Source organism: Silene latifolia, chromosome Y, assembly GCF_048544455.1.
Source record: "Silene latifolia isolate original U9 population chromosome Y, ASM4854445v1, whole genome shotgun sequence".
Lineage (NCBI taxonomy): Eukaryota > Viridiplantae > Streptophyta > Magnoliopsida > Caryophyllales > Caryophyllaceae > Silene > Silene latifolia.
Window position 1 is genome coordinate 58968140 of NC_133538.1, and position 7949 is coordinate 58976088.

The following is a 7949-nucleotide window of genomic DNA, read 5'->3' on the forward strand; positions in this document are numbered from 1 at the left end:
CTCCCTCCACCACCGCAACAACTCCACGAATACAACAACAACTTTAGTAGAACTATACTCAGTAAATGTATAACTTCTACTCAGTAAATGTATAACTTAACTCAGTAAATGTATAACTTTAGTCCATTTTTTGTATAACTTTAGTCCATTTTTGTATAACTTTAGTCAATTTTTGTATAACTTTAGTCCATATTTGTATAACTTTAGTCCATTTTTTGTATAACTTTAGTCCACCAAACTACCACCACAAAACGAGATAATAAAGTTATTTTTTCAAAAGATTAAAATTAACTTATAATATGAGATTTATTTACCCAAAATCTTAAGAAAACCATGTAAAAAAAGCGAGAATTGAGAAAATAGATAAAAAGACAAGAATAAACAAAATAAAAGACAACAAAAATAACGAATGAAAAAAACACAACAAAAATAACGAATGAAAAAAACAACTCAAAACATAAAAAATAACACCAAAAAGAAAAAGAAAAAAAAAACGATGCGGCGGCTGTGGTTGTGAGACGGTGGGTCGTGGCGGTGGGTGGTGGTGTAGAGGAAGAGAAGTTTTTTATTTGTTTGGATTTTTGATTTTTTGGGTTTTTGATTTTTTTTTTGGGTGTTTTGGTTTTTTTATTTATTTGGATTTTTGGGTTTTTTATTTATTTGGATTTTTTTTTAGAGAAGAGAGAAGTGAAATGTGTAAGATGAGAGAGAAATGGATGAGTGGAAAACAAATATATAGTAAATTAGTGATTAATTAGGGTGGATTAGTGAATGAGGAGAGAGATGGTGAGATTAGCTATTAAACACACTTTTTTTGGGTTGATCTTGACCATCCATTTTCACCATCCAATGGCCCTTAATAGAACTTATGGACTCAATACATATACATGGACTTAGTTGATCTCTTCTCTCTCTCTCTCTCTCTCTCTCTATATATATATATATATATATATATATATATATATATATAATCACATGGGTCCACCCCATCTTTTTGAGTCTATGAGTCCTAATCTGGACCATTAGATTAAAGAGATCTAATGGCTGAGATTACACTGCTGATAGTAAGGGTATTTTTGTAATTTTGCGTTTTTCTATATAAGTCTTATTTTACAGCCAAAATTAAGTCTAATTCATTCAGTTTCTCTCTCTAACTTTACAGGCCCAAATTTTCTTTTTATATGGCGATCTCCGTAATCTCCGGCGTTCTTCTTCGTTCTTCCACTACTTGCTTCTTCATCAATCTACACTCTTTGATTGGTTCATCTTATTCATTATTTGGAATGTCAGGTATCGTTTTTCATCACAATTTTTATTTCCTTCGTTATTATCATTTTCCTTATTATTTTCAATTGATTTCCTTAATCTTTGTTCTTCTATAATTATGATTGATGATATTATGTTAATTTCTGTTTTTTTTTAATCAATTCGCTTTCTATATTTGAGTATTTAATGTAATTTAATACCGTCGCTTTATGTATTTCGATTGATTTTGTAATCAATGTATTTTGTTCTTTTCGTTTTAATTCGATTATCTCTATTGTTATTATGATTAATGATATGTTTCGAATTTATGTCTTTGAATCATCTAGTTTCTGCATTTTCGTTTTTTCATCATCTTGTTATTGTTATTTTTTACATATTTTCTATTTTTAATCATTTGTTAATGTATTCTTCTCATCGGAGTTCTGTTGTACAAGGACTAATTTTAGTCAAATTATGTCTAGATTCTGAGAATCACATGTTATTGAATTTTTATCTCAGCTCCTCACTGTTGGAGCTTTGAATCAAATTGATTATATTGCCTTTTGTTGCAAAACTTGGCATGATGAGTTTGTTGCGCTGACCAGGCCATTGCTCTTTATTAACTTTGGGTTTAATTAATTGAATTAAATTAGTATCAGAGGTTACTCTTAATAGTATCACATACTATTCTTAATAGTATCACAAATTATTTCATAATAGTATCACAAACGACTTACTCATATGCTTTTTTCTTCTTTGTTTTTCTTTTTTGCAGATCTCGCCACTTGCAGAGGGTTCTTAAGTATTCGTGTGCATGCTCAAAGGAGTTAGCACTACATCATCAATTAGCAAATCGTCTTTTTTTAGTCATTTCTCTTATAAAGAAAAACTACTTCTTAGATTTTATCTTAAGTTGTCTCCTTTTTGTATTATTTTTTTTTTATTATTATTTTTGCTTATCAATATCATCAAATTTGCTATGTGTATTTTACTTTTCCTAGCCAGAAACAATGTGACACATTATTAGAAACAACATCACACCTTATACAAAACAATATCACTGTTTCACAAGTACTTTAAATGCTTCTCTTTTGTGATGTTGTGAAACAATATCACAATCAGTGTATAAAAATATCACACGATGTTAAAAAGAATATCACACTTTACCAAGAACAACACCGTATCCTGAAGATTGTTTATTTATTTCAACTTTTACTAGTCTTGATTAATAATATCACCCCCATCAGCATAGAATATCACACTCTGTGTTAAAAAAATATCAGCCTTGAAGAATTCCAGACTTCTAATTCTGTTTTTTCTTCCCTAAAAATAATGCACTTTTAATTACAGTTCTTGACTTACATATTTTATTAGTCATTTGGTACAATATCAATTTTGAAATATTATTTATACCTATCCATTTTGTGATACTGAGAAACAATAACACAAGTAATTAACAACAATATCACACTGTTTACAAAAATATATCACTGTGCCAACTACTTTTGGATTACTCTCCACTTAGTGATATTGAGAAACAATATCACAAACACTGAAAAAGAATATCACAATTAGTTGAAAGGAATATCAGACTTCGCCAAATACAACCTCAAAACCAAATAGGTTATTTGTAATTTCGATAAACAATACCACATTCATTAAGATAGAATATCACACTTTGTAACCAAGAGTATCAGACTACGACAAAAGACAACACTCGGTCTAACATCAATGTACTTCCTCCTCAACTGCACTCATTACTCCTAAACCAATTTTTGATGCATCATTCAAATGACTCTCGACTCATTGTCCTCCTCATCTTGGTTTGCATCATTGATGTTCAAGTTAGTAACATCATTATCCTTATCTTCCTCATTCAAACCAGTGTCCACATCATTCTTACCTCCCTCATCTTTGTCTTCATCATTCAAATCACCGTCACTCAGAAGATCTCTATCTGTACATCCACCATATTTCTTGTTCAACCCTTTGTACTGAATTTTCAACATGTCAGTCTATATATCAAGCGACGACAACCCTTATTTTGCTTTCTCCCTCTCACACTACTTCGCTATAAGGTACGACATTCAGAATCTCTAAAAATAGGTTGTGTTTGCGACAAGAGAGGACCTGGTTTTTTTATGTTGTTTTTTCAATATTATCACTCTCTTTCTCAGCATTACAATCATTTCCAATGTTACTGCCACCGGCTTGTGCACAAGTACTTGGTTCATCCAATGAGGTTGTTGGTTTTATATTTCTGAGCTTCTTCACATGTTATCTACATATCTTGTGAAGAGCAATTCATTGTCTGTACCTTCCTCATTCAAACTTTATTTTGTTTGACCTGCATAATATCGATAACCACAATTATCAAAGACCTTAAAACTTTACCAAACAAAATATCATTCTAAAAAGGCATACCACACTTCCAATTTTGTGACTTTATAAATCAATAACATAGTAAAAACGAATATCACACTTTTATTTGTTTTAATCTACTTATTCTGCCAAAATTGTACCATTAGTCTTCATATCATACCATTAATCTTCCGATCGAATAACTCATTATACAAACAACAATATCACAACCATTAAAATATTATATCACACTTTCAAATGTTGTTTATTCCTATGAATTTTCAATATCATAGCCAACATTATATCAATTTCTCAAGTGCAATGTCAAACACAATCAATTTCATAATATCAAACCTTAGTTTTCACAAACAAACAATATTAAACCCTAATTTTCGTCATCAAACTAAAAAAATCATCTAAGAAACAACTACAACTACAATCGACGATATTAATTAATTAGTTTAGTAGGTCGAAATAATCACCAAAAACGTATCAAATCATGTATAACTAAGATATCTAGAAATTCAAAGCAAGAACATGAATGTAATACAAATCACTCGTCAATTACTTCTCTCTTTTTGATTTAATCGTTCTAAATTCTTTTAATTCACAATATATACAATAATTTGTAACAAAATTAATATTCATAATCAATTTAATATTACATAAAAGTTAATTGAAATCGCATAAATTAACAAGAAAAAAATTACCTCAACGATGTTGAAGGGAATTGAAATCAACTAAGATTATTGAATGTAGTTGAAAAACAATTAAAATCGAGAAGAAAAATTAAGATTTACACCATATTTTTAGTAAGATTTTGTGAGATTGATTTTTTCAAACTTTTCGATTTTTCAGTTCGTATTTTAGATAGAGAAAGAGAGGGGGAATAATGGGAACGAAGGTCTGTGTTTTTGAGTTTTGTTTGTTACTTTTTGGCTGCCTACGTGTCATCATCTTAATCCTCCAATTTGTTCAGATCGAGGGTTGTTGTTAAGACTCATGGAATCAATTATTTAGGTGGACTCACCGGATCTTACCTATATATATATATATATATATATATATATATATATATATATATATATATAAATAGGATCATATGAGTTTGGTTTTTTTGGTGAGTTACCCCTCTTAATCTGAACCATTAATCTAATCTAAGATGGATGGCTGAGATTAAATCTTGCTTGAGTTATAAATAATCACTTTTCTCTCCATATCCCTCATTATTAGTAAAATCACACTATCTCTCCTCTTTTTCCCCCTAAAAAGCCAGAACAAAAAAAAAAAAAGAACGACGACATCGTTCAACTGTGTCAAATTCAATCTTCATCAAATTTCTTCAAATTGCAGGCTACAAACTCAATCTTCATCCTCAATCTTCATGATACTCGTTCAAATTTGTCATCAATTAAGGAGATTCGTTGTCGCTTTCGCTTCATCTTAGTATTTCTCTTCAATTTCACAATATGTAAGTACTAATTTTGTTTTCTAGATCTGATTGGTGCGTTATCATTATCGTTCTTATCTAATATCCTTTTCATTTTTGTTGATTCGTTGTATGTTCGTCTGCACTTATGTTTTGTTGTTAAATTGCTTGTTTTCTCATTATTTTCCCAATAATATATAGGGTTTTGAGTTTAATACGAGAATTCTAAACGATCTTGTGCATTTTCATGTTGTTTGTAAGCTGTTTCATAAGTTTTTTCTTTATTCAGTTGTGTTATTTTGTATATTTGATAATTTTAGGGTTTTTGATTTAGATGTGTTACCACCACGAACTTTGTTTGCTGGTGCTAGTTATTGTATTGCTTTAACCGAATTATTGTATTATTCAAACTCAGTTATTGTATTTTGTAGTTATTTCTTGTTTATTGTGTTCATCTGTAAATAACAGTTATTGTATTACTTTAACCGAGTTATTGTATTATCCTAATTCAGTTATTGTATTTTGCAGGTAACTCTTTTCTTTTTTGTAATGATTTTTTTCGGTTGAATGTGTTCAATTTTTCTTCTCCTTCATCTTCTCTATCTTCACAGTTTCTCAATTTTTTTCCGAATGAATGTTTTCAATTTCGCATTTCATCTTCTTGTTCTTTTTTTTGAATTTATGTGTGTAATCTTCAATTTATTCAGTTATCTTCATTATGTTGTTCAATTTATTGTATTTGTGTTGTTAAATGACATTGTTTTTCGTTTTCGAATAATTTTAGGGTTTTGCAATTGTATTTTGCGTTTTTGCACCTGATTTTTGAATTGGATGTTGTTGTTTCTGGTTGTTCAATCAAACTATTATGAATGTAGATAGGTGGCAGAACAATGAGGTTGTTTAGAGTATCTTATATTAACAATGGTGCGTTTTGATGTAGTTGAGTTTTTTTGATACATTATTATTTCTCTGAAATAACCAGTTATTGTATTTTGTTGTTTCAGTTATTTCAATGCATTAGTTGGATTATTGTATTTCATTTTGCTTAGTTACTTCATTCTGACAAAATATGCTTTTATTTCTCTAAAAGATCCAATTATTTTAGAGTGTTTTTATGGTTATTTCAATACTTATGGGTCGTTATTGTATTTCAGTTGCATAGTAATTTTCAACTCACGCCCTTCTTTGTTTTTATTTCTCTCAGCGAGCTTTCACTTTTTGCTAGTTCAACCCTCATCAGCTAGACATGGTTCTCATTGGGAAGAATGGGGAAAAGACACCATCAAGACAACTTCTTGTTAATGTTTAACTTCAGGGATGAAGTATGAGACAAAGTACACAATAGTTAAATCATGGCCGATTATTGTAAAGTTCAATCACAGTTATTGTAAAGTTCAGTCACGGTTATTGTAATAATTTACAGAAATTATTATACGACGCTGATGTAATTACTCTATTTTTATGTTGTAAAAAGTTTTGCTTATGTCAAATTCAGATTGCAATTCATCTTCTTCCGCTTTTTATCATCCAACTTCTTATTCATCTTCCTCGCCTTCTTCTTTTAAAGCACGCTCAACAAATCAGGAAGGGTTATATTAACTTAGTTATTGTATTGACCAATCTCAATCATTTCATTGAAAAAAAATCAATTATTCTATTGAAAATAGTCAGTTTTTCAATTAAACAATATGAAATATATAAACAAAAGATAAAAAATTGGCTATATTTATGTTCCAGCTCAATACAATAACATGAGTTATTCATTACAATAACTGAGTTTATACATTAGAATAACTATCAATACCTGAGAATATTATTCTCAGTAAACAATTGGGTTAACTATAAAATAACTACGTTTCTTTAATACAATAACTGAGCTTCTACATTAAAATAACTATACATAACAGAGAATATAATTCTAAGTACAAAAATTAATTTTATTACACTAACGTAGTTATTCTATCACATAACATCAGTTATTATATTACACCCCGACGTCAATTATTCCATTGAGCATCAATTATCCTTTTTCAACGTCATCCCACCTGCAAGTCACGAAAAAATAATGACATCTTATCAGAATTTTTTGTAATTAACCCTCACTAAATCTCAATTATTTCATTGAAGAAAATCAATTATTCTATTGAAAATTGTCAGTTTTTCAAAAAATATGATGAAAATATATAAACAAAAAATAAAAAAACTGGCTATATTTGAGTTTCAGCTCAATACAATAGCATGAGTTATTCATTACAATAACTGAGTTTATATATTAGAATAACTATAAATACAAGAGAACATTTTTCTCAGCAAACAACTGAGTTAACTATAAAATAACTAAGTTTATTCATTACAATAACTGAGTTTCTACATTAAAATAACCATACATATCAGAGAACTTTATTCTCAGCAAACAAGTTATTTTATTACAGTAACGTAGTTATTCTATCATACAACATCAGTTATTATATTACACGACGTCAACTATTCAATTGAGAATCAATTATCCCTTTTCAACGTCATTCCACCTGCATATTACCCAGAAATAATGAAATCTTATCATAATTTGTTGTAATTAATGACGAATAACATAACTAAAGTAATCAGCATAATGAAAAACGAGATTATTCATATGAATTACACATAGTTGCACCTGAATTCATCGCCGTTTTGATGAGAAAGAGATTGATCATCATAATTCATCATTCGATCATCATAATTCATCATTCGATCATCATAATTCATCATTCGATCATCATAATTCATCATTCTCTTGAAAATCACATAAATCTGACTAGAATTGGTATTGAATTTCAATAGCTACGAGAAAATCACTGAAGTATTCGATTATTAGCTAAGAAATCGTAAATAATATTCATACCTTCGTCTGATTTGATGCGTTAGGGTTTTCCGA

General features: G+C 29.2%; 1 long non-coding RNA gene across 1 annotated transcript; it reads right to left on the bottom strand.

Annotated features, from left to right (window-relative positions):
* Window positions 1-2841: 2841 nt before the first annotated feature.
* LOC141630453 (uncharacterized) lies at window positions 2842-4469 on the bottom strand. The gene is made up of 2 exons (XR_012537489.1): window positions 4317-4469; window positions 2842-3592 (listed from the first exon to the last, which is right to left on the bottom strand). It is a non-coding gene; the product is annotated as an uncharacterized LOC141630453 (long non-coding RNA).
* Window positions 4470-7949: the final 3480 nt, after the last annotated feature.